This window comes from Alligator sinensis, unplaced genomic scaffold (assembly GCF_000455745.1).
Source record: "Alligator sinensis unplaced genomic scaffold, ASM45574v1 scaffold322_1, whole genome shotgun sequence".
Classification (NCBI taxonomy): Eukaryota; Metazoa; Chordata; order Crocodylia; family Alligatoridae; genus Alligator; species Alligator sinensis.
In genome coordinates, this window is record NW_005842154.1 from 1,543,296 (window position 1) to 1,569,844 (window position 26,549).

Here is a 26,549-nt window from a genome sequence, read left to right on the forward strand (position 1 = left end):
ACCTCCCGGCTCTGTTCTCTGCTCTCCTCCCGGCTCTAACCCCTGGCTTGTCACCTGGCTTCTCTCCACCTCCTGGCTGTCCAAACCCTGAACTCAGATCTCCAGCCTCCGCTGACTTTTGGATTCTCCTTCTCCATCCAGAGCCCCAAGCACCCCTAAGCACCAACATGCAGCTGCCTGAGTATGTGCTTGGTTATGTGTATGTGTGTGGACCAGTCATTTTTATATGAATATTGTGTGTGTGTTGTGTACGCTTATGTCACAGTCACAGTACGCTTATGTTACAGTCTCCTGTCTAACAACCTGATATTAAGATCCTGAAAGTTGGTCTTGCTCATAAGGACAACATTTTAAATGTTAAATGATTTTGTAGCCAGTGATTTTGAAATTCAGGTGATGCTAATTTCATGTCATCGTATTGCAAAATACCAGAAATTGCATAATTCAATATTGTGTTGTGAACTGTGAGAAAAATCCATGTTCAAGATACATACAGGCCATGTTGTACAGGTTATACCATCTTGACAAAACAAGTCATAAATCAATTTTTAATGTCTGTATATAATAATATTTATGCCTCTATAAGCTTCTATGTAGATGTTGAATTCCTCAGTGAAGAAAGCTTGCTATGAAAGACAAGCAGTTGGTAACAAGTGCCCTAAGATTAATAGTGTACTGCAGAGAACTTTTATGCTAACCCAAAAATTGCACAGAAAGGGCCTTATTCAACATTACATTTTATGGAGAGCCTCAGTGAATGTAAAGAATGGTGTTCAGGCCATTGGTGATGCTGTAGGAAGTCAGACACCCATCTTAGAGAAAGAAAGAAAGAAAGAGAGAGAGAATCAAACGAGATTTGGTGAGTCCTTGGGAGAAGAACTGCTTTAGATTGGGCAGGCAGGACTTCCTCCTAACTCAGACTACAAGAGCTGAGAGAAAGCAGGTGGTGTTCTGAATGACCTTGCCAATCAGGCCACATGGACCTATTACTCTAATAAGCAGTTAAGTCACATATAAAAATCTGCTCTGTGTTCAGAGGGCAATAAACCTGGACACCTGTATGGATAAGCAGTTACATTCTACACTTATACTTCTGGATGATCTCAAGGCCTAGTCCCATGTGAAGCACTTTAGTTCAATCGCAAGGGTATAAAAAGACAGGTAATTGTAACAAGCTCCATACCAGCAATAAAAGTAAACATTCCTATGAGAAGCAGTTTTAAAAGATTATTTCTGGCAACAGCTGCAATCGGCACATTCAGGGTATCTCATGATTCCCAATGATGGGTCCTTGTGTGGGGCCTTTGGATATTATTGCATCAAAGAAGAAAAGGAGAAGCTGAACAGCCTAAGTCATTTTTCAGTAATTAAAAGGCCTTTTATTACCTACCATTTATTTTGTCTGCCTTGTCTGTATTGAGCTAGTGATACCTCACCTATATCCAAGCCCAATCTAAGTCGAACTTTGGGTGCAAAATTCAGATGCATAGGCTGGTTCAAATGAGATAGAGATGTAGAAGTAGTAGGTTTGGGAGACTGAGGGTCCTATAAACAACACTTTCAGATTCACCTCATAGTCCAAACCCATTATATAACATGATGGAATTTGAATTTATGAGTCATAGGCAGTACTTAGCAACTGGGGTGAAGTCTAAAGTATGTTGAATTTCTTCTGAGTCTTCAAATGAAGATGTCAGTAAACATTTGACATCTGTATCTGGAAATTGCCTTACAACCTTAAATATAGAAGACACTTTCTACAGCTCAGGATTTGTTCTTTATTAAGCAAGTAGAAAAGAGCAACCACTATGTGACTGCTGAATATGTACAATGTGCTTTGCTTCCAAGGATCACTCTACTGAGAATAGTCTAGAATGGATACAAACTATGTAGGACTCTCTAATATGTTCTGAACACCCACCCATGCTGGAGAGTTTTCTAGCTGCTTGATTATCCCAAATGGACGTTGCAACTTATTGTTTTAGGAGGCCTAGTATCTTTTGCTTCTCTATCATATAAACTGTTTTATCTTTGAGGGTTGAGCTGAGATAGCCAACAAGCTGGTCATTCTAAATTCCTCTTTACTTTGTGCCTCTCAGGCTCTATGACATTAACAATTGCTACAAACAGGAAAAGAAAATTTCCTTTCTTAGAGGAAAATCATTGTCTTTACCATAACCTGCTTCAGTCGTTTGCTCAAAAACTGCATCAGTCCTCAGGAAATATAGGAAACCAACAGGTCTTTCTAAAGAAGTTCCATTTTGCTTAGGATCAAGGGGAAAATATCCCTTTTGAGCACTTAGTCACACACATCAAAGGAAACAACCATTTCAATCTTCATTTGCATTGTGCAAGCATTAGATGTGGTCCAGTTACACTAAGCTTTGCTTGAGAAGGCAGAAGTGCCAGTACTCTTCAAGCTTTGATGGAGATGGAGAGAAAATGCAGCCAGGCAAATAATATATCACTCTGCCAAGGCATTTTCCATTTTAAGAGGACAGAACAATTTACTTTGTTTCTGGAGAAACTCTTAAATAGCAAAAGTTCCTTGACATCAGTTCTAGCAAGTTGGACTAGGCACTGATTCTTTGACTACTTTGCTCCTAAACTGAGACATTATCTTGCAGCGTACAAACATGGAAAGCTGAATTTTTGCTAAGCTATATTCTTTGTTCCTGGATATTCAGAAACATGAAATGCTGCAGAGGAAGTTAGACTTAGCTCTGTGAGGACACTTCTAGGCACATGTCAAGCACTGGGGATAGGTTTAGAGGGAAGAGAAGAGAAAGGGCATCTCTACACATTGTCCTACAGCAATGCTGCTACCTTTCGGAAGTACTAAAGCATGGTGCAATAACCGTCTATACTGTGCCATATGCATGGCGCATGGTTATTTTTAGCAGCTACTTCACTGTAGCGACACGCTATAATGGGGGAGCGTGCCGCTACAGCACAGTATCTGCTGGTCACATGTAGATACCTGTGGACACTATGTCACCATAGTGCATTGCTATGATGATGTGATATCTCATGTAGACACACCCGAACAGTAGGGCAGAGAAAGAAGTAGAATCAGATCTCAAGATACTAAGCGTTTCTTGGACAGCAATAAGATCTATTTCAGAACTTTCCTGGATAACACCATAAAGCCAGAGAGAAGGCAAGTAAGCCACTGAAAACTTTCCTTCCATAAAAGCTTAACACAAACCCCCTTGCCACAGAATGACTCTTGGAAGGAAATTGCTATTAACTCAGACAACTGTGCAAACGGTATAAAAAAGACTTTTGGTTGAGCTGATGGTGAAGATTATTTTGTGTAAACAGAAACAATAGTTGAATGTAGTCTGCTGGAAGTTCCAAAATTATTCCTTTTAAAATATTTATTTAAAAACTCCAAAACAAACAAACCAACAACACCCTGCCCTCCCAGAAAACAATGCAGAAATCAGTAGACTATTAAATAAAATATCAAATATATTCTTCTGCAAGTAGCTCAGAATTCTATATACTGTGTAAAAATATGCACCCTGTTGTTAGATAAATGAAAGGAAAAATAAGAATGCCAGGAAATGTGAAAAAGCAGGTACAAGGGGCTGACCAATGTCTACAAAAATCAGAGAGTGAGTTTCTCCTCTTGATCCCAATGGTCTTTGGATCAGATCATTACAGTAGCTGGAAAGAGAAAAAAGAAAAGGTTAACATGGAAAGAAAAGACCATTTTCCTCTATAATCACAGTGGATAAAAGTTCTTGTTTTAATAATACTACTTCCTTTTTACTCTTCTCAAATTAGGTTGTGGCTTTTTTCTGACAAAAACAGAGTTTTGGTACTCCAAAGCAGTATCAATCTTAGTCTGAAAACTCTAGTTGTCAAGACTGTTATTAATAACTATGCTCCAAAATAAGCCTTTTTCTAAGAATGAACTTTCCTTCCTCTGTGAGAAAACTTTGCCAACATGAGCAGTTCCTTAATACATACAGGTTAGCAGTGCTCCCTTGGCGTTGCATTCTGTGTTCACGACAAGTCCTGAGGGTAGAATGTTCAAAGCATATGAACTTCACCAATGAGAAAATGGAGTCTCATTGCTCAAGAAAATATATTTTGAGCTTCATGAAATTCAAGGTTATCCCTTCCCCAGGTAGAGAGCTAATGAGTAAAAAAGACATGCCTTTTTAATGGTGGTCTGTCCTGCAGTGTCAGATGATTAAATCTGTTTTGTTTTTGGACACACACCACCAAGTTGCTCAAGGTAGAACTATTTGTCTGTTGGAGGTTTTTTTTTCCATCGGAACTTTGATAACATAGTTTGAAATAAGTTCATACAGAGGGCTAAATACTGAAAGAAAGTGGGTTCAGTATAAATTTCATTGAAAGAGTCCTTTAGGTTTTGATGTTAGCTCATTCATTCAGGAACACTTGGAGTAATTGTGGACCATGAGCTAAAGATGTTGCACAAATGGAAAGGTAAAATCATAGAATCATGTTAAATTAGGGCTGAAAGGGATTTCAGGATGTCATCTAGTTCAACCACCTGCTCAAAGCAGGACCATCCCCAACTAGATCATCCCAGCCAAGGCTCTGTCTACCCAGGGTCTTAAAAATCTCTAAGGATGGAGATGTCTCTAGGTAGCTTGTTTCAGTGCTTTACTACTCTGCCAGTGAGAAAGTTTTACCTAATATCTAACCTAAACTTCCCTTGCTGCAACTTAAAACCATTGCTCCTTGTTCTATTATCTGTCACCACTCAGAGCAGTCTAGCTCAGGGGTGGGCAAAATGCCCCCTGCGGGCCAGATCCAGCCCACCAGGCACTTTCATCCAGCTGCGGCGTCCCCCAACAAATTGTGCCCCGCCCAGCTCTTCCGCCCAAGAGGGTGGGAGCAAGGCGCCTACACCTGCCCCCAACAATCCCATTATACCTCGCTCCCACCCTGGTGGGCAGAAGGGCTGGCCTGCTAGCATGGGTGGGGCTGCTGCTGCTGGCTTCCTGGGCTCCCTCTGGGCAGCAGGTAGGGAAGGGGGGACAGAGGCAGGGCTGCAGCTGGGCTGGAGCACGGGCCTGGGGTTGGCTGCAGTGCAGAGCCTGTGTCCAGGGAGCCAGCAGCAGCGTGGAGCTTGGATGGATATGTGTGGGTGTGGGGGAGAAGTATGGGGACCCCTCTCACACTCCCCCCATGGTGCACAGCCCTGGCAGGCAGTGTGGACAGCAGCAGCAGGGGGGCGCTCTCTGCTCGGTGCTGGTGCCTGGCTCCGGCCAGCATTGTGAGGAGCGCAGCTCCTGCCGGGCCACTAGCTTCCCCCGTGCTCCCCACACTTGCGGGGCACAGGAGGGAAGCCCCAGGCACTGGAGCAGGCTGGGGTTTCCCTCTTGTGCCCTGCAAGTGCGGGGAGTGCCAGGGAAACAAACAGCCCAACAGGGGCTGCACTTCTCACAGTCATGTGCAGTGCTGGCCACAGCCAGGCACCAGCATCCCCACCTGCTGCTGCCCAGAGGGGGAGCATGTGGGGGGGGTCCCTACACCCCTCCCACCCTCCCGCACACCCCACAAACCACACACAGAGACATACACAGAGATACACCCCCACAACCTATGCCCCCCCACACAGCCACATCTCCTCACAAACTTCCCCACACCCCTCCCACACCCCATCCCACAAACACACCCCACCCCATACACACATACCATACACCCCCACCATACACCCCCGCCACACACACCATACACCCCTACCATACACCCCCACCACACCCCCACACAATACAAGAGACTAAGAATTTATTTTGAGTTATTATGCAATCACCTCTATATACAGTATGCAAACACAACTAATGATAAAAATATTTTTTGTAATAAAATTAAAATATGTTTTTGACTTTTAGTTATGATTGGGTTTTTTTTCTGGTTCTAAGATGGCAACACCTCCCTCCCAAAAAGAGTATTTCTCGGGGGCAAGAGGCAGGATGTCTGGTGGCAAAGGTCAGGGGTTAGGGGTGGGACTTCCAGTCCCAAGATGGCACCCAGGGGATGGGGCACCTGTCAAGAGGTAGGGCTACCCATGTGGCCCTCGACAGCTCACCAAACCTCCACCCAAAGTAACTGCCTGCCCCTGGTCTAGCTCCATCCTCTTTGGAACTATTCCACAGGTACTTGAAGACTGATATTAAATCCCCTCTCAGTCTTCTTTTCTCTAAACTAAATACATCCAGCACTCCAGATGTGGCCTCATTAGTGCTGAATAGAGGGGAAGAATCACTTCCCTCGATTTGTTGGTAACACTCCTACTGATGCAGCCCACTATGCTGTTAGCCTTCTTGGAAATAAGTGCACACTGCTGGCTCATATTCACCTTATTGTCCACTGTAACCCCCAGGGCCTTTTCTGCAGAGCTGCTGTTTAGCCAGTCAGCCCCAGCCTGTACTGATGCATGAGGCTGTTCCATCCTAAGTGCAGGACTTTGCACTTGTCCTTACTGAACCTCATGAAATTTCTTTTGGTCCAGTCCTCCAATTTGTCTAGGCCTCTCTGAATCCTAGCCCTACCCGCCAGTATATCTACTACTCCCCACAGCTTGGTGTCATCTGCAAATTTGCTGACAGTGCACTTAATTCCATCTTCCAGGTCATTGATGAAGATATTAAACAAAATGAGCTCTAGGACCGACTTCTGGGGTACTCCAATTGATACTGGCTGCCAACTAGACACTGAGTCATTGACTACTACCCCCTGAACATGATCCAGCCAGTTGTCTATTCATCTTATAGTCCATTCATCCAACCCGTACTTCTTTAGCTTGCTTGTGAGAATGCTATGGGAGACCATATCAAAAGACTTACTAAAGTCAAGGTATACCACATCCACTGGTCTCCCTGCACCCATTGAGCCAGTCATCTCATCATAGAAGGCAATCAGGTTAGTCAAGCGTGACTTGACTTTGCTGAATCCATGCTGACTGTTCCTAATCACTTTCTTCTCCTCCAGGTACTTAGACATGGATTCCTTGAGGAACTGCTCCATGATTTTTCCTGGGAGTGAGGTGAGGCTGACCAGTTTGTAGCTCCCTGGATCCTCCTTTTTTCCTTTCTTAAAGATGGGTGCTATATTTGTCCTTTTCCAATTATCCAGGACCTCTCCCAATTACCATACATTTTCAAAAATCATGGCAGTGGCTCTGCAACCACATCAGCCAACTCCCTCAGCACCCTTGGCTGCATCCTGTCTGGTCCCATGGGCTTGTACATGTCCAGCTTTTCTAAATAGTCCCTGACCTGTTCTTTTGCCACTGTAAGCTACTCACCTCCTCCCCAAACTGTGCTGCCAGGTGCGTAGTCTGGGTGCTGACCTTGCCTGTGAAGATTGAGGTAAAAAAACCAACCAACCATTGAGTACTTCAGCCTTTTCTGTATCCTCTGTCACTACGTTACCTCCCCCATTCAGTAAGGGGCTCAGAATTTCCCTGATCTTCTTCTTGTTGCTGACATACTTGTAGAAACCCTTCTTGTTACCCTTTGCATCCTTGCTAGCTGCAACTCCAATTGTGCTTCAGCCTTCCTGATTTCATTTCTGCATGCTCAAGCAATGCTGTTCTACTCCTCCCTAGTAGTTTGTCCCTAGTCATTTCCATTTCTTGTAAGTTTCCTTTTTGTGTTTTAGCTCACTGAAGAGTTCCCTGCTAAGCCAAACTGTCTTCTGCCGTACTTGCTAGTCTCCCTGAGCATCAGGATGGTTCCTTCCTGTGCCTTCAGGAAAGTTTCTTTAAAGTAGAACTAACTCTCCTGGATTCCCTTTCCCCTCAGACGGGCCTCCCAGGGGAACGTGCCCATCAACTTGCTGTGCAAGTCAAAGCCTGCCTTTCTGAAGTTCAGGGTCCTTACTCTGCTGCTCTCCTTCCTTCCTTTCCTCAGGATCCTGAATTTAATCATTTCATGGTCGCTGCTGCCTAAGTTACCATCCTCTACTATGTTTCCCAGCAATTCCTCCCTGTTTGTGAGCATCAGGTCAAGAAGAGCACAGCCCCAAGTTGACCTCTCTAACATTTACCCCAGAAAATTGTCCCAAACACTCTCCAAAAACTTCCTGGATTGCCTTTGCACTGCTGTATTGCTATCCTGGCAGATGTCAGGGTAAATGAAGTCCCCCATGAAAACCAGGGCCTGTGACTGGGAAACTTCTGCTAGCTGTTCAAAGAAAGCCTCATCCACCTCATCTTTCTGCTCTGGTGGTTTATAGCAGACACCCACCATGACATCAACCTTGTTGCTCTCCCTTCTGACCCTAACCCAGAGACTTTCAACTCTCATCCATTTCACACTGGAGCTTTGAGCAGTCATACAGCTCTTTTACATAAAAAGGAACTCCTCCTCTTCTCCCCTGCCTGTCCTTCTTGAAATTTATACCCATCTATGACAATGCTCCTCCGGCCATGCGAGCTATCCCATGAAGTCTCTGTTTCATAGATTTCATAGACATTAAGGGCTGGAAGGGACCTCGTCAGATCGAGTCCAGCCCCCCTGTCATAGGCAGGAAGTCAGTTGGGACCAAGTGATCTTAGCAAGAAAAATATCTAGATTTTTTTTGAAAGAGTCCAGAGTAGATGCTTGCACCACCTCTGTGGGGAGTCTGTTCCAGACCGTGGACACATGCACTGTAAATAACATTTTTCTTATGCCTAGTCTAAATCGGACTTCCTGGAGTTTATGGCCATTAGACCTTGTTATCTCTTAGGGAGCTCTGGTGAACAGCTTTTCTCCCAGGTCCTGATGTACCCCTCTTACATAGGCTGCTACCAAGTCCCCCCTGAGCCTTCTCTTTTCCAGACTGAAGAGTCCCAAATCCCTCAGCCTCTCCTTGCACAGCCTGCTCTCCAGGCCTTGGATCATATGAGTGGCTCTCCTCTGGACTCTCTCAAGCTTTTCCACATCCCTCCTGAAATGGGAAGCCCAAAACTGGACACAATACTTCAGCTCACCAAGGCCGAGTAAAGCAGGAGGATGACATCCCTGTTTTTGCTTGAGATGCATCGGTAGATACATGCCAGAGTTTCGTTTGCTTTGCCAGCCACAGCATCGCATTGGTGACTCATATCATTTTGTGGTTAATCAGGACCCCCAAGTCTCTTTTGGTTGTGGTGCTAGCGAGTGTAGCAGTGCCAAGCTTGTAAGTATGTTGAGGATTCTTCCTACTGAGGTGCAGCACCTTACACTTCTGTACATTGAAGACCATCAGGTTTTGATCAACTCACCTTGACAGCATGTCCAAGTCAGCCTGTATCCCCAGCCTGTCCTGCAGTGTGACTGCCCTCTCCCATAATTTGGTGTCATCTGTGAACTTTACCAGTTCACATCTGACTCCCGACTCCAGATCGTTAATGAAGATGTTAAAGAGTACTGGCCCAAGTACCAAGCCCTGAGGGACTCCACTGGTCACCCTACACCATGTTGTCAACTAGTACTTTTTGGGTCCAACCCCGTAGCCAATTACCTACCCATCAGACCATAAGATGATCAAGACCACAGTTCCCCAGCTTAGCCATGAGGACATTGAGAAGAACTCGGTCAAAAGCTTTCTTGAAATCCAGATATATGACATCTACATCATCTCCCTTGTCCAGGGCTTGTGTCACCTGGTCATAGAAAGAGATGAGGTTGGTCAGGCAAGACCTGCCAGTCACAAAGCCATGTTGGCTGGCCTTCAGAAGCTTGCCTTCCGTTAGTCTGGTGTTGATGGATCCCTTGACAATTTTCTCCAGGATTTTTCCAGGGACGGACATCAGACTTATTGGTCTATAATTCCCTGGGTCCTCCCTTTCTTGAAGATAGGAACGTTGGCTCTTTTCCAATCTTCCGGGACCTCGCCTGAGTGCCACGAATCTTCAAATATCTTTGCCAAAAGGGATGCAATGATGTCTGGCATCTCCTTCAAGACTCTCAGGTGCATTCCGTCTAGGCCTGCAGACCTGTGAATGTTCAGTTTCTCAAGGTGTTCCCTCACCTGATCCAAATCAATTCTGGGCCTGCCACCCACTCCTAGGATGGTTCACATCCTTTCTGACAATGTGATCCCCTTGGGAGGGTGAAAAACTGATGCGAAAAAGTCATTTAGGAGACTGGTCTTTTCTTGGCTGTTGGATGTCAGCTGCCCTGTTTGATCTTGCAGGGGCCCAATGCTGTCTTTGTTCTTTTTTCCACTTCCCACATAGCTGAAGAAGGACTTTTTGTTGTCCTCGATCCCTGTAGCTAGCCTGAGTTCGGTATGTGCCTTGGCTGTTCTGGACCACTCCCTACAGGTGTGGGTGAGTGCTGAGTAGTCCTCTTTCATTATGCTTCCTATTTTCCAACTGGTGTAGGCTTCTCTTTTGAGTTTAATGAGATCCAACAGTTCCTTGTTCAGCCAAGGGGGCTTCCTTGCCCATTGCTTACATTTCTTGCGAGATGGAATGACTTTCCCCTGTGCCTCAAGGATCATGTTTTTGAGAGATGACCATTCCTTGTGAACTCCCTTATTTAGTGGGGTATGGCCTCTAATTGCCTGACTTTCCAAATCTCTGAGTTTGCAGAAGTCAGCCTTCCCAAAGTTAAAGATTTCTGTTTTACTGAGGGATTTTCCTGCTCTTCGGTGTATGGAGAGGGTGACTGTTATTCCGTTCACATCATAGTTCCATGACTGTGCAAAGACTTCCAATTCTTCCTGCTTGTTTCCCAGGCTCTGTGCACTCGTGTATAGATACGTGAGGTAACTACCCAATTGTCCTACTTTCTCAGGAAGAATGAGAACGCTTCTCCTATTGCCCCCTCTTGCTTCTGCTTCCTTCAGGTCACCCAGGTTCCCACTTACCTCAGGGCTTTGATTTCCATCCTCCCAGTATAACTAGTTTAAAGTCCTCCTCACTAGGTTAGTGAGCCTGTCTGTGAAGATGCTCTTCCCTCTGTCAGGTGGATCCTGTCACTTTCTAGTAATCCCTCTTCTTAGAATAACATCCCATGGTTGAAGAAACCAAAGCCCTGGCGGCAACACGATCTGCATGGCCATGCACTGATTTGTAGGATGTGTCTGTTTCTGCCTGGGCTCCACCTGAGCCCCTGTCTCCTTCACCCTTTAACTCAGAGACCTGTAGTCACTTTTGATCTTTTTGGGATCACCCCTGGCTATATCATTGTACCACATGGATGAGCAGCATGGAGTAGTAGTCAGAGGGCTGGATGAGTCATGGTAATCCTTCCGTGACAGCTTGGATCTAGGCTCTGGGCAAGCAGCAGATTTCCCTAGACAACAGTTCAGGCCGGCAGATGGGTTCCTCTGTCTACCGCAGAAGGGCATCTCCAACCACTGCCACACAATGCTTCCTCTTGGTGGCAATGTTCTAGAACCTCTCACCTTGGGGATGCCTGGCCTGGCCTCTTCCACTACCAGATGGTACCATTACATTACTAGATTACATGTAATGATTTAACCTGATATCGATGGTTTAGTTATCTAGTTAGCAATTTCATTATTGTTTCTGCAGAGAAAATGACTAGATAGTTGTCTTAAAATTAAATTCACTAGGTAACCTCTGTAAGCAAAGGATTCTTTGCCGTTTAATGTAAGTTAAGACTTGTATCTGTTCCTGTCTTCTGTTCCCACAAGTACCTGTCTATGTCTAAAACAAGTTGAACAACAACTATCTGATTGCAGAACTGATGTAGGCAGGTTTCTTTCTCCACAAAAACCTAAGGCAAAAATGCCGTAGAGATGAGATGTTGCCATAATGTCAGTTTGGCAGTTCCACTGAAGGAGGGGAAGCAGGTGTCTATCAGCTATTATGTTTGGAGCCATGCTAACTCCAAAGAACATAGGTGCTGCTGGAAATGACATGGGTAACAACTTGGGGGAACTGTGCTGCTAGAGACTGTCTGTTGGCTGCTATTTAAAAGGAAGGTTCTGACCACCTGTGAACAATTAAGTTTCATGCCATTTTTGCCAAAGTAGGAAAAGGATAAGGATAGTTTGATGTCTTGGCCAAATTCCCACTTTATGTTCTGATTCCTCAGGTGCTCCTTTGTTACAACAAAGCATTGTGCTCTTTATCTCAGGTTTTAACTATTGTGTGGCACTACTGTGTTGCTAAAATTCCAGTTTGTGCTGTATCTTTCCATGTCAGGTGACGTGTTCTCCAAGTGCACCTTCTCGGTGTCACATTAATTAGATGTTACATTAGCTAGAGTTTTAAAGTGCTTTGAGATCTTCAGAAGACATAACATTAACAATAATGTTTTGCAATTGTATAGGAGATAGAGACCCACAATTAAAAGAGATTAAGTTGTTTGAATACTTTCAACTCTGGCCTCAGGTCTTTCCTTTACTTTTGATGCAAATGACTGACTGGTTGAGTAAGACTGAAGAGGCAAGTCAGAAGGAATGGGAGAGGGCATTTGAACCTACTGCAGATCAGGTGTCACTGATTCAGTCTGCATAGGATTTTACTGTGTTTTGCAGAAATTCCTCTACCTGACTATTCTGGGATATCCACTATGTAAGGAAATCATAGTTTCTTTCTTTTTTTTTGGTTCAGGACTTTCTCTCTTCTATCTTTTCTTAGATTTTTGTAAGGTTCTATGTTGTAATTTGCCTTTTTAAAACAAGTTTGTTCACTCCAATTAAACTGAAGTAACTCCATCAGCATTATCAACAGTTAATGCATCAATATTTGTCAATATTCACAATGTTATGAAAGATTCAGTGGCTCTGTGATGTTTAGACATAGAATAATAGATATAAATGTAAGCTTTACAACTGTAGATGGGACAGCCAATGAATGAGCCAAAAACACTGCCCATGACGATCAGTGAGCATATCAGATTCCAGCTGAGGCCAATGGCTCTCTTAGCAACTGTCACATGAAAACATGCTTAGTTTTATTAACAAACCTAGAAGTGTCTGTACCTTAGAGCAGAAATCTGGAAGGAAAACTGGGTGAACTAAACTGTTTGGTAGAAGAGAAACCAGATATTGCAGAAATGTCTGAAATGTCATAAGCACAGAGTAATAAATAGAACATGCAATTGTAGACTATTCAGGCAGTATACCAGACAACTGTGAAATGGTCTGCTCTGAAAAAATGAACACAGAGCGCAAAATGTATTGTGACATATGTAAGCCCTACCACCTACATCCCTAGAGATCAGGTAGTTTACTGTTGACACTTGTTGGTGAACAGGGAAAATTGGCATGGGGCTGCTTGGATGTGCCTGATGGAAAACCTGCATGGTACAGGGAGCTCACTGTTGGCACTGATGGATGAACAAGGGGATATAACTGAATAAATCAGGCCTCATTTGCATTTCAGTTATGTTATAGTTTGGGGCCCTTTGGTGAAAATAGAGTTAAGCTTTGAGTTTGGAGGGAATAAAATGTTGTTATCTCTGTTGGGTAATGAAAGGACAAGAGCATTGTACTAAATATACCAGGGTTCAAGGGTTATAACTTGAGCCTGGATTGGTCAAGCAAGGGAATTTAGACATACCTAAAGAAGACAAGTATGGAAAAGGGCTGCTTTCTTGGTTTCTGTATTATGCAGGTGTCTTTATGAAGGCTCATTGTGGTACTGTGGTATTGTTAGGGGTAGACAGAGCTGAAATGATGCGGAGATGGCTTGGGCTGAAGCCACTGAGAGCAGCAGTCAAGCTGAGGGAGTCCTCTGAGGGCCTCCCTATTCAGTTCCTAGGCTGTATTCATTACAGCTGGGGTAGACTACATAGCAGTACATCCCTCAGGGACAAGGGAGGGGCTCACATAGATTTTGACTCTGCCAAGCCTAGAAAAAAAGCATGAGGAGGGCACAGCAACAAAGGGAAGTCACTAAAACTAGGATGCATTGTCTCACCAGTCACAACTGAAAGGAAGACTCAGTTTAGAATTATTTCCAAGACAGTCTGGGGAGGATGTAGGAGATTTATGTGCTAGGTACTGTTGATTTATTAAATACTGATTTTCCAAAGTGTATACCGTTTTTCACTTATTCCAGTAAAGTTCTTTCTGTGTTAAAAGTTGGCAGTCAGTGCTTGCAAGTAGGGGAGATTTGCTTGTCAAGGATACCCAAGCAACTTAATTTACTTTCCCAGGCTTCTGGGGGGAGTTTGAGTTGGTGTTAAATTCCCGGAAAGGTTTCCTAGATAATTAAAGAAAACCTCTTTTGTTTGTGGCACTAGCTAGCAGAAGAGTTATTTATACATGCTTTTGTAGTAAAAGCTTGGACTAGCTATGTTGTTAGCACATTATCATACTGTGTTTGATCCTACAAGGGGAGTTAATTTCAGACTTGCCTGTACATAGGTGCTCTATGAAATGTAGTTCTATGGTGAGTAGACAAGCCCCTGCAGAAAAGCCTAGACCAGGATACAGGACATGTCTAACATGTTGAATCTGAGTAAAATAGTTGTATATTAAAGTAGTAAAAGGAGCCCTGAAGAGAAGGGTATGAAATCCTATAGCTGCAGATTGTTCTCTGGGGTTGCACCACTGCTACTTGTCCCCAGGGAACCCTCTGGTGCACAGCAGGTTACTCTGGGTGGGGTAGAGGAGGCTAGACCCTAGAAGCCTTACCTGGGGTCCTGGGGGCCTTGGGGAGCTGCAGTTGCAGCGGTCCTGCAGCTAGGAGCACGGCTGGCAGCTGGAGTGTAGCTCCAACAGACCAGGCTCCGGTTTTGGGCAGTGTATGCTGCTGCCGTGTGCGCTGCCCTGCTATTTTAAGCACAGGGTTTTTTTACTTTGATATTTCCCGGAGTCAAAAAAACCCCCGTGCTGCAAGGTAGTAGTGCAGGGAATGACTGCATGTGCGGTGCTGCAGTCAGGTCTGCAGCGCCACATACTGCACGTCCGTGCTCATCTGGATGAGGCCAAAGAGAACACTTAACATACCAACAGGAATGCAGCTGTAAAATTATATGGATATTACATACAATTGGAAAATAGGAATATAACTAGTTCATACAACCAGTATTCACAACTCTAGTTCTGGAAACTTCAAGCTACTTTCCCCAGATTTTAACCATTAGGAAAAAAAATTACCTTGAAAGCTTCCTGTTGTGTAATAACTTAGTCCATACTAATTTTTCCCACTCTGCTCTCCTGGTTAGTTGGCCCTTTCAGTCTCACACAGACAAGGAGCTACTGCCCTAGTCATTTCATGTCTGACCGTTGCAACATTCAATTGGCCATTTTATTTCTAGCGAGGAAATACCAGACTCCTTTTATTGTTCTGCTTTTGAGTTCTGAGAAGGTGGTATAACTTCATAGTAACACATTGGCTGGTTCAAAAAGTAATTACTGATGTTTCAAATAAACAACCTGTAACAGGGCAAGGAACAGCCCTGTTGCTTTGTTGCTACAGCATTGCAGGCACAGGGGAAAGTTGGGTCAGGGTGGGGCAAGGATAATTACTTAATAGGCACAGTTGGGAAAGCGATCACACCAGATGGGAATTTCACCTCATTAAGAGCCAGCAACTATTAGAGACCAGGGCCGGGGGTCTTTTCTTTGTCCCCTGGGGCATGGCGTGAGGAAAATCTGCGGGGAAAGCCAGGAGCGGCAAACCCAGCGCTGGAGCAGATTGCCGATCAGACCAGTTGACCGGGTGAAGATAACCACAGCAGCTGGCAAAGTGAAGAGGTGAGAGAGGGGAGATACTTACTGGATTGATCCCCAGGTGGAGAGACAGTCCCACGGAGGAAGAATCCACTGATCCCTGCACGGGAAAAAGAGAGAGAGACTTAGGCAAGCTGCCAGGCTCAGGGGAGTGGGTTGCACTGTGGTGAAGGGAGAAGGAAGACTGCACGCTGTGATAAGGACCAATTTACTTTTCTCCTGCTTTTGGGGTGATTTCCTACACCCTCTCTCATTGGGGAATTAACTTCTTATTCTTCCATCACATCAAGGTGTGGCAGGATAGCCCCAGAGAGAGAGATTTTGTTAGTCAACCCCACCTGGCCACAAGTGGTGCATTGGCTGGGAAGCAGTGAATACACCCTGGCAAGATGGAGTTCATGAAGTCAACCCCACCAATTGGCCCCACCCCAATTGGCCACAGGCACACACCCTGACATTAAGAATTTTGCAAGGACACCAGGCTCAAATGGAGGAGCTCATACAAATGAGGACACAAGAAGCTGAGGCCAGGATTCAGCTGTTCGCACGACAACAGGACCTCAGTGAGATAATCAAAGCACAGCAGGTACACTGGTCCCGGGGGGAGAGCCCTGATGCCCAAGATGTGCCCCCAAGATGACGTCAAAGCCTTCCTAGAGGCTTTTGAATGATCAGCTATTGCGGCTAAGTGAGATCCCACCACCTGGGCTGCTTACATACGGCCCCTCCTGATCAGACCGGCACAGGCAGCATACAGAGCCTTGACTTGGTCCGAGTCTAGAGATTACAACAAAGTCAAAGCTGCAATCTTGTATCGCCTGGAGCTGACCCTCGAGATGTACAAGCAAAAGTTTCAGGCAAAGAAGTGAGGGGAGGAACTTCAGTCACACTCACTTGCCCAGAGATTAAGAGATCTAGCAGAGCATTGGTTGCACCCTGAGGAAGAGATGTTAGAGGAAGTGGTAGATATGACAATACTTGAACAATTCCTGACTGATGGGGGGGGAGTGCCCAGCAGGGGGTCAAGGGGCATCAGTCTAAATCCACTGAGGAGGCACCCCTAAATAGAGAAAGGAATGGGACCCTCACCCATCCTGGACAGGCAGAGGGAGGTTTCAAGGGGAGGAAGATTTAATTCCCTAGAGCTGTGAGCAGGGAGGTTTGAAATGGGGAACCACATGAAATTATACATGCTACCAGTGTGGGGAAAAGGGGCACCTGGCCTGTTTTTGCCACCAGAGGCAGCAAACCGAAGCTGCGCCTGACTACCCCCATGAGGAAAAAATGGACTGCAGCTTTGGGAGACATGAGGGCTCCTGGAAAAAAATCTAAACCTCTGATTGATGTAAGAATAGGTGACACTATAATCCCCGCGCTAGTTGACACTGGATGTATTCAGATCATGGTAAGGGCAGATCTGGTCCCCCCCCACAGCTGGGTACACCAGAGAGTGTAGTAAGCATGGTCTGTATCCATGGGGCCTCATACACGTATGAATGAAGGAAGCTCTGGTTGACCATGCTGGGTTAAACCAAGGAGTTGGTGGTGGGGTTAGCTGAAACCTTTCCCTGCCCCATGCTTCTGGGCGTAGATTGGTCACACTTGCGAGATGTGGTGATGTGGTTAATGGGAAAACTGGGAAGTGAGGAATACCTTACCCAGGAAGTCTATTTTGGAGAGGCAGCCAGTTAGGAGGAGGAGGAGTTAGATTTGGATCAGATAATTGGAGAGAACACCTTCCGGGAAGAGAACCAAGAACTGCTCTATCAAAACATTTTGTGTGAGTGCCTGGCAAGGAGAGAAGATGAGGTGCTAGACCCCAACCTGATGGCATAAAGTCCGTGATTTGAGGTAAGGGATGATGTGCTATACTGCATGGAAAGGGGAAGGGATGGGGATGAACAGACCCAGGTATTGGTGCTCTGATCTTATTGGAGGACCCTTCTCCGAGTGACCCATAACCTCCCTATAGGGGGGCATATGGGGAGAGATAAGACAGAGGCCAGGCTAACCAGATGGGTGTTCTGGCCTGGGATTTATAAAATGGTTGAGAATACCGGGTGTGTCCGGCTTGCCAAAAGACCGGTGGAGCAAAACCACCACGGGCTCCACTAATGCCTCTCCCATTGGCCAGGCAACCATTTGATTGAATAGCCTTGGATATATCAGGACCCTTTCCTCGGAGCCAGGCAGGATACCAATTCGTCCTTGTTATCGTAGATTATGCAACCTGATTTCCCAAGGCGGTCTCGCTACGATCGGTGACAGCACCCAAGGTAGCCGAAGCACTTACGAATTGGGCATCCTGGGTAGGGATTCCACAAGAACTCCTAAAAGACCAGGGAAAAAATGTAATGTCAGCCGACCTGAGCTGCTTGATTTGCGATGTAAGACATTGCAAATCAAGCAGCTCAGAACGCTGGTGTACCATCCACAAACGGATGGCCTTGTGGAGTGCTTTAATTGTACCTTAAAAGCCATGATTTCAGGCAGGATACAAGGAGACCCCAGTAAGTGAGAGGAAATGTTGCTGCCTTTGTTGTTTTCAGTAAGAGAAGCCCCACAAGTGTCCACACAATATTTTCCCTTTGAGTTGGTCTATGGGCACCAGCCCAGGGGACTGATAGACCTCATATGTGAAGGATAGACTGAATCAGAACCAGGGTGATCCGTGACCCCGAAGATGGTAACTGATTTTAGGGAGACTGGAGAAGGCCAGGAGCATCGCCCAAGAGATCCTGGGACAGAGCCAGGTAAGACACAAATGCTTATATAACTGTCACACCTAGGAAAGAGAACTTCAGGAAGGGGACCAGGTGCTGGTGCTGTTGCCGGATGATATGCACAAATTGCTGGTGTGCTGGCAAGGACCCTTTTGGGTGATTAGGAAGGTGGCCCCAGTAAACTATGAGGTGCTGAGGACAGAACCTAAACTCAGGAAACAGATTTATCATATTAACCTTTTAAAGAAGTGGCACCCTCAGGAGAGGGGGTTGATGCAGAAAGATGGGGACCTGGGAGGTCCAGAACTATCCCCGGAGGTTGGGAGGCACCCAGTGGTGGAGGGGATGCTAGAAGAAACCAACAGGAGGGATTGGAGGAAATAATAAATTAATTCTGAGATGTCTTCAAGGAGACCCTGGAGGAGGCATGAGGCATCAACCGTAGGATCAAGACTCCAGTGGGCTGTGTCGTCTGAAACCAATGGAGAAGGCTACCCAGACATCAGTGGGATGTGGTCAAGAAGAAGATAGAACAAATGTGACAACTAGGGATCATCGAGGAATCACAAAGCCCCTGGAGGAGCCTGTTGGTGATAGTTACTAAGCCAGATGGTACACTCAGATTTTGTTTGGATTTCGAAAAAGTAAATGAGGTAGCTGAGTCCCCATGCCCAGGATAGACAACATATTGGAGAAAATTGGGACTGCCCGGTACATCTCAACAATTGACCTCACGAAGGGGTACTGGCAGATACCAATGGCAAGGGAGGATCGAGAGAAGATGGCATTTGGTACCCCCTGGGGGCTGTTTCATTTTAAGTGAATGCTTTTCGGGCTACATGGGGCAGTTGCCTCGTTCCAGAGTTTGATGGACAGAGTCCTGGCCCCTCCATCAAGAATGTGTCTGCCTACATCGATGATATCATCATCTTTTCAGAAGAATGGGGACATCACTGCTGGCACCTACGGGCTGTCCTGTCAGAACTATGTAAGGCAGGCTTGACTGTGAACCCAAAGCAATATTCCCTCGGGAAAAGTGAAACCCAGTACTTAGGGTTCATTGTGGGTCAAGGCAGAATCCAGCCAGTAGCCGATAAGGTTGGGGCCCTGCAGTGATACAAGCTCCCTAAAATCTTGAAACAAGTGAGATCCTTTCTGTGGTTTGCTAATTACTACCGCTGGTTCATAAGAGATTTTGCTCGCATAGCAGCTCCACTTACAGACCTAACCAGAGGTAAGAAAAATCTGGTCAAATGGAAGGATGATGCTGTTCAGGCCTTTGAAGACATCAAATGGGCCTTATACCAGGCACTGGTATTGTATATCCCTAATTTCCAAAAGACCTTTTACTTACAGACTGATGCCTTGGGCACAGCCCTGGTGGCTATACTGTTCCAAAAGGAGTGTGGGGAGGAAAGACCGGTGGCGTATGCGAGCAAGAAGCTATCACCTCCAGCAACATGCTATTCCACCGTTGAGCAAGAGTGCTTAGCTATTCGCTGGGAGGCTGGAACTGTTTAGATTAATAGATTCATAGATGTTAGGGTTGGAAGGGACCTCATTAGGTCATTGAGTTCGAGCCCCTGCCCTGGACAGGAAAGAGCGCTGGGGTCAGATGATATTATATGTTGGGAAGACAATTTGTTTTTATAATTGATCATACCCCACTCAAGTGGCTCCAGTCAGCCAAAACTGAAAATGCACATTTAACAAGGTTGCCTTTAGTCTTACAACCTTTATATTTTTGAGTGGAACACCAAGCTGGTGGAGCAAATGTAGCTGCTGATTTCCTGTCAAGACCTGAGGGAGGATGGGCTGCTGCTTCGGGCTGGGGCCAGGGCTGCGCTGGATTGTTCCTGACAGGGGCTGAGCCGGATTGGACTCAGGGCATATGGTGGCGGTGCTGGGGAGAGGGTCATGGGGGGGGGCTGTAGACACCCCAAAATTCGCCATAGCCCCTGCCACAACTCACCCTTCTAGTGTTGCTGCCCGTTCTGCCCTGCGCATAGCCCAGCGCAGCCCCTGCCAGAAAGAGCCTTCTCGGTGCAGCCTCAGCCCCAGCCTACAGCAGCAGCCCCCCCTCACCCGGTGCAGATCTGGGGGCACACACCCTCCATGTCCTCCTGGGGCATTCACAGAAGTGGGAGCCACCTCCCCACTTCCTGTGCCTCCCAGACGAGTCACAGCTCCATCCTGCGCCTTGCCCTGCCCCGGCTGGGCAGCGCCTGCCCCAGCCTCACTCCCACTCTCACTGTGGGGGCCTTGATCTGCTCCCCCCATGCCCCTTCCCTTCCCCCTCCCCTTCCACCACAACAGACTTACCAGCTGGACACAGCTTTTCAAGCTGCCAGGTTGTGCTCTTTGCTGGTTATGTGCTGCACTGTGGCTGCGCTTATGCATGGGGTATTTATCAACCAAATTATGAGCCACATCAGGCAAAAATAGCTGATTTTCGATACAGTCAATTTTTTAAATATTGGTGCCGATCCAATATCAGACTTATGTATCAGTGCACCTCTAATAAAAAGTCAAATTAAAAAAGTTCATGGAGGCCAAGAAGATATCCTGCAAAAAACTAGCCCAAGTGATGTTAATAGAAACTATATAGGACAGGTAAAATGTAAGCTAGCTGTTAGAAGTGTCAAGAGAAAATATGCATAAATAAAGAGTCCAGCAGGCAAAATAATACTGAAGGGCAACCAGCATGGATTCATAGCAGATATATCCTGCCTGACAAACCTTGTTTCTTTTTACAACCAGGTCACAAACTGCTTAGATGCAGGAATCTTTGATACGGTATCACAAAAAGCCTTCGATATGGTATCACATCCCATTCTCATAAAAAAAAACCTGAGTGGCTATGACTTAGATGATTACACAATCAGATTGGTGGCAAATTGGCTAATGGGATGCACCCAGAGAGTGGTGGTGAACAGGTCGGTATCAACCTGGAAAGATGCCGGCAGTGGTGTCTCCCAAGGCTCGGTCCTCGGGCCAGTGACATTCAACATCTTCGTCAGTGATTTGGAAGAGGGCATGGTGTCATCCAAATTCATGGATGACACCAAATTGTGGGACAAAGTAGACATACTGAAGGGAATGGATTCAGGTGGATCTGGACAGGATGGAAAATTGGGCAGAACAAAATAGGATGTAGTTTAACAAGGATAAGGGGAAAGTACTGCACCTAGGGAGAAGGAATGACCAACACATATACAGAATGGGAGATTAATTTTAAGCAGCACAGAAGCAGAAAGGGATCTTGGAGTCATAGTTGATTCAAAGATGAACATGAGTCAGCAATGTAGCAAAGTGATTGACAGAGCTAACCACACTGTATCATGCATTAACAGGTGCATCACAAACAGGTCCAGGGAGGCGATACTTCCCCTCTATGTGGCACTGGTGAGGCTGCAGCTGGAGTACTGCATTCAGTTTTGGGTACCACACTTCAAGAAGGATGTGGATGACCTCGAGAGGGGGTCCACAGGAGGACCACTTATATGGTTCGGGGCCTGCAGGTAAGGCCCTATGAGGAGAGACTGAGGGACCTGGACCTCTTCAGCCTCTGTAAGAGAAGATCTGAGAGGTGATTTTGTGGGGTGCAGCAAGAAGCAGGAGAAACTCTGTTTACCAAGGTGCCCCTTGGAGTAACTAGAAACAATGGCCACAAACTGACAGAGAGCAAATTTAGACTAGACATAAGGAAGAACTTCTTTACGGTAAGGGTTACTAGAATCTGGAATGGGCTTCCAAGGGAGGTGGTGCTCTCCCCTACCTTGGAAGTCTTTAAGAGGAGACTGGACATATCCCTGGCTTTATGAAAGAATATGGAAAGACTGGTAGCAGCCCCAGAGCTACTTTTGGTCAACTGGAGATTGTGATTTCCAAAATGTGTTGGATCCAATTAATATAACAAAATGTGATTAAGCACAATTCTGACAGGCACACCTTACTTCAATATCAGGTAAATTAGCAGGAAAAATAACTAAAAATATCATGATGGGATAAAGAAAAGAAAGCATGGTTTCTGTAGAGGAAAAACATGCTTCTACAACCTAATAAAATTATCTAAGGTAGTGGATAAATGAGAACTGGTAGACACAATTTATTAGACTTCCAAAAAGCCTTTGATGAAGTCCCTCACAAAGACGCTATTAAGAAAACAAAGTAGTCATAGGATGAATGGTAAAGATATTTTATAGATTAGAAATTAGCTGAGACAGAAAACAAAGCGTACAAATGAGTAGTCAATCATCTTAGAAACGGGTTAATGCTCAAGTGCCCCCAAATTTGTATTTTTATTTGTGTTGATATTGCCGTGGTGTAGGATGGTATAGAACAGGGGTGGGCAAAATGCGGCCTGGGGGCTGGATGCGGCCCACCACGCCATTCTATCTGGCCTGCAAGGCCCCTAAAAAATTTAGACAATATTTATCTGCCCCTGGCTGCCTATCATGTGGCCCTCAATGGCTTGCCAAAACTCTGTAAGCAGCTCTCCACCCAAAATAATTGCCCGCCCTGGTATAGAAACTTGTTGAAACTACTACGTGTAATGGACACCTTTCATTCAAGACTAATATAAAAAACAGACATTTTTTTAATAAGATGGAAAATACTACCCAAAGTATGTCACATTTCCCCTCCATCTTGTTCTTTCACTAAATTAGCTCCCAGTGCAGCCCATGGCAGAAGCTAAGGATCTTCCATTTTCTTAATTTTAGGGATGCTGGTGATGTGTCCAGCCCTTCCTTTTTCAAACCACATTGGCACAGGTTTACTAAGAAAACATGCTGATAGGCACAATAGGGATCTCTAGTCCCTGAAGAACGTGTGTGGCAAGGATGCATGCAGCCTGCAGCCACTGGTGCACAGATGGCAGTTGGCCTAAAGCGCGTTAGGAAGAGATAATGACTTGATACTTTGGTCTGACACTAATGGAGACCTGAGGTTGTAACTGAAAAGCCATTTTTTCGTATCATAAGAAAACAGAGATGCCAGGTAAGTGGAAGACAGAAAAGGGTTAGTTTAGTAAGAGTGCCAGAATCACTGTTGGTTTTAAAGAAAATGACGAAATGACATGAAAACTAGGGATGCACTGGTAAAGATTTTTTGGGCCAATTATTAACCAGTAGGGCTGTGTGAAGCTTCAGTCCCTGATTTGATTTGGTAGCGATTCAGCCTGATTCGGTGGCCGAATGTCCAAATCCAAATCGAATCAGGGGACCCTTTAATCTCTCTAAATCGAATCAGAACTCTTCAAATCGATTCAGAGAGATTCAGCGATTTGGACATACACAGATTTAAATGTTTTTTCTACATACCTCAAGGTAGCAGGCGGCTCATGAATGCTGCGATGGTGGGGCAGATGAAGCATCCCACAGTAGCATGGCGGGGTCCCCAGAGTGCTCAGCAGCAGACCTGGAAGTGGACCACAAGCACTTCCGGTCCACTTCTGGGTCCACCAGGAGTGTGCAGGGGGCCCCCCCGTGCTCCCTGGCTTGGCAAGCAGCCACGGGGGGACCCTGGGTGTCCCCCCAGACCCAGGAGGCACCGCTTGCTGAGCTGGGGGAGGGGGGGGGGCGTGCGCTCCTGTGGAACACTCCATCTGCCCCACCATTGCAGCATTCACGAGCCGCGCTGGTACCTCGAGGTAGAAAAAACATTTAAAGCTGTGTCTGTGTCCAAATTGCTGATTCACGGGGTAGAGTCATGGGTGGCTCGTCCAGAGGCTGCAGGGGGGTGGGAAGGGAATTGGCACTCTGCTGCTGCGCGCACCCCTGGAGGAGGCATGGGGGGCATGCCCCCCTGGATTTGTGCGCAGGGAGAGGGCAGGCTGCCCACTGCGGGCTTGTGGCCAGGAGCTGCGCTCGCCTCTTCCTGGTGGGAGGCTGGGCTGGGGCTGTGCTCTGGACAGGCAGGGGAGGGATGGGCAGGGTCAGCATTGGGAGTGGGGGCTGTGGAGTGGGTTATGGCCACCCCAAAATTTCCCATAGACCCTCCTCCCAGAGCTCCTGCCCACCTGTCCTGCCTCGAGCCCAGAGTGGGCAACCCACCTTCACCCTGTGCATACCTTTGGGGGTGGCACATGCTCCCATGCCTCTCCTGGGGTTCATGCAGTGGTGGGGAGCTGCCTGCCCCTCCCCAGGTCCCCCACACTGCCCATATGAGCAACCTACAGCTCTACCCCAGGGTTGCATTTACTGCCCTGGCTGGGCAGCACCTGCCCCTGCCCCACTCTCTCCCTCACGATGGAGGCCTTGATCTGCCCCCTCTACACCCTTCCCCCACAGACTTACTAGTAGGATGCTGCTTTCCACGCTGCCATGCTGCATTCCTGGCCATTTGCATGCTGTGACTGCGTGCATACATGCAGCATTTATCGGTGACATTATCGGCTATACTGCCCAAAAAGAGCTGATTGCCAACAATGTTAATTTTCCTTTTATTGGTGCTGATCCAATATGTGATTTATGTATTAGTGCATCTTTAATGAAAACCCTGTTGATCATGTGTTAGGAATCAGCATCTCCCTACTGAAGGGACAGTTCCATGTGTGTAGTAAAGAATACAATTGTCTCATTTCCTTGAGTGTAATGGGTGACATCTTCTAGCCTACCGGAGGCAGAACCTTTGGCTAAGGCTGCTAAGCATTTTCCACTGTAAAATCTTGTATTCACTTGTTTATCATTGTGCCAAGCTTGAATAGTTTTGATCAAAAATTTCCATGCTACCTCCCTCAAGCTGATTTTGTTTGGAAAACGTGAGTGAACCAGCTCAAAGACTGGAAAGAGAGAAAACTAGAGGATTTACCCACACTTTAAAAAAAACTTGCAAGAATTCAGTGTGAAGCTGTGGCACTACCATGCTTTGAAGCAGGGGCTGGAAGCCTGGCAGGGCACTTAACCTTCATGAAGGATACATCTTGCATTGTCCCTATGAACACGTGCCGAACCTCCGCGCAGTCGGGAGCCTCTGGAAAACAGCCCTCGCCTTTCTGAAGATTCCACCTGAGCCTTCGCTTGTATGTTTGCAATACAGTTTTAATGCACGGTTGTAACAGACCGGGCAGCGAGGAGACATGTCACTGCACTGCTACGCATGGCTTGAACGGGATTCCCTGGTGTGCACGGGAACCTACAGCGCATTTTGACCGCAAGATTCCTGCCTCCCTCGTGCCCCGGGCGGCCGGGGAACAGCACCGCTGCCTGTCACGCTCCGCTCTTTTTCTGCAGCAGCTGGAGGGTGAATGAGGCCGGGCCTGGAGGGAGCGCCCGCGGCCGCAGGACGACGCAGCTCACGGCAGCGGAGCACGGGATCCCGCCCCGCTCCCTGCGCAGCGCCTCCCGCGGGGCTCTCTGTGCTCCGGGGAGTTGCGCACACGCGGGCCGGGAGCTGCGCTTGGCTCGTGCCGCGCCGCCTCGGCCAAGAGCAGGGCCCAGAGCAGCGCTCCCGCACGCATCAGTAGCCGCCTCACGGGACGGCTCAGCCCGGCGCCTCACAGCGCCGCGGCCAACCAGCGCGCCGCACCCCACTCCAGCCGCGTCTATTGGGTGCCGCCCGCCCGGCCGCACCAATCAGCAGCTTTGTTTAGGGTTACAGGGGGAGGAGGAGGCGTTCTTCTGTCAAGCCTGCTCGCAGAGCTGGAGGTCGCGTCATCAGCCGGCGTCTGACTCTCCCCTCCGATTGGCCGTCGCGCCTGTCAGTTTGTCCAGTGTCCTTCTCCGTTCGCTGGCGGAGAGGTCAGCGCTGTGCGTCAGCCTCCGGGGCCCATTTCCTTTGCTCGGTGATTGGCGAAAGGAGCTGTCAGTGAGGCGGCTCCGCTGTCTGATCGGTCACTGCACCTGTCAATACAGTACTTCCCGCCCCTCTGCCTGTCTTCCCTGTGTGGCTGCTGAGTGGCTGAGGGATATGTCAGTACAATGCCTTTCCACGCCGGTTGGCTGGGTGACCTGTCAGTAGGTCCCATTCCCTCGCCGTGCCCACCCCCCGCGGACGGCAATTGGCTGTCGGAGATGTCAATGCGGAGGCTCCCCCAATGGGCGGCCCGGGGTGTGTGCGGTGCGCGCGGTGTGGCAGGCCCGGCGACGGCGGCGGCGGCACCGGGGGGAGGCGGCGCGCGCCTGGGTCCCGGTCGCGAGGAGGCGGAGGAGGATGTGGCGCGCGGAGGGGAAATGGCTGCCGAAAACAAGCCGGAAGGTGAGAGCC

General features: G+C 47.1%; 1 long non-coding RNA gene across 1 annotated transcript; it reads right to left on the reverse strand.

Annotated features, from left to right (window-relative positions):
- Window positions 1-3,402: 3,402 nt before the first annotated feature.
- On the reverse strand, window positions 3,403-26,241 carry LOC102372396. Its single transcript, XR_324078.3, has 3 exons — window positions 25,159-26,241; window positions 15,665-15,718; window positions 3,403-3,672 (listed from the first exon to the last, which is right to left on the reverse strand). It is a non-coding gene; the product is annotated as an uncharacterized LOC102372396 (long non-coding RNA).
- Window positions 26,242-26,549: the final 308 nt, after the last annotated feature.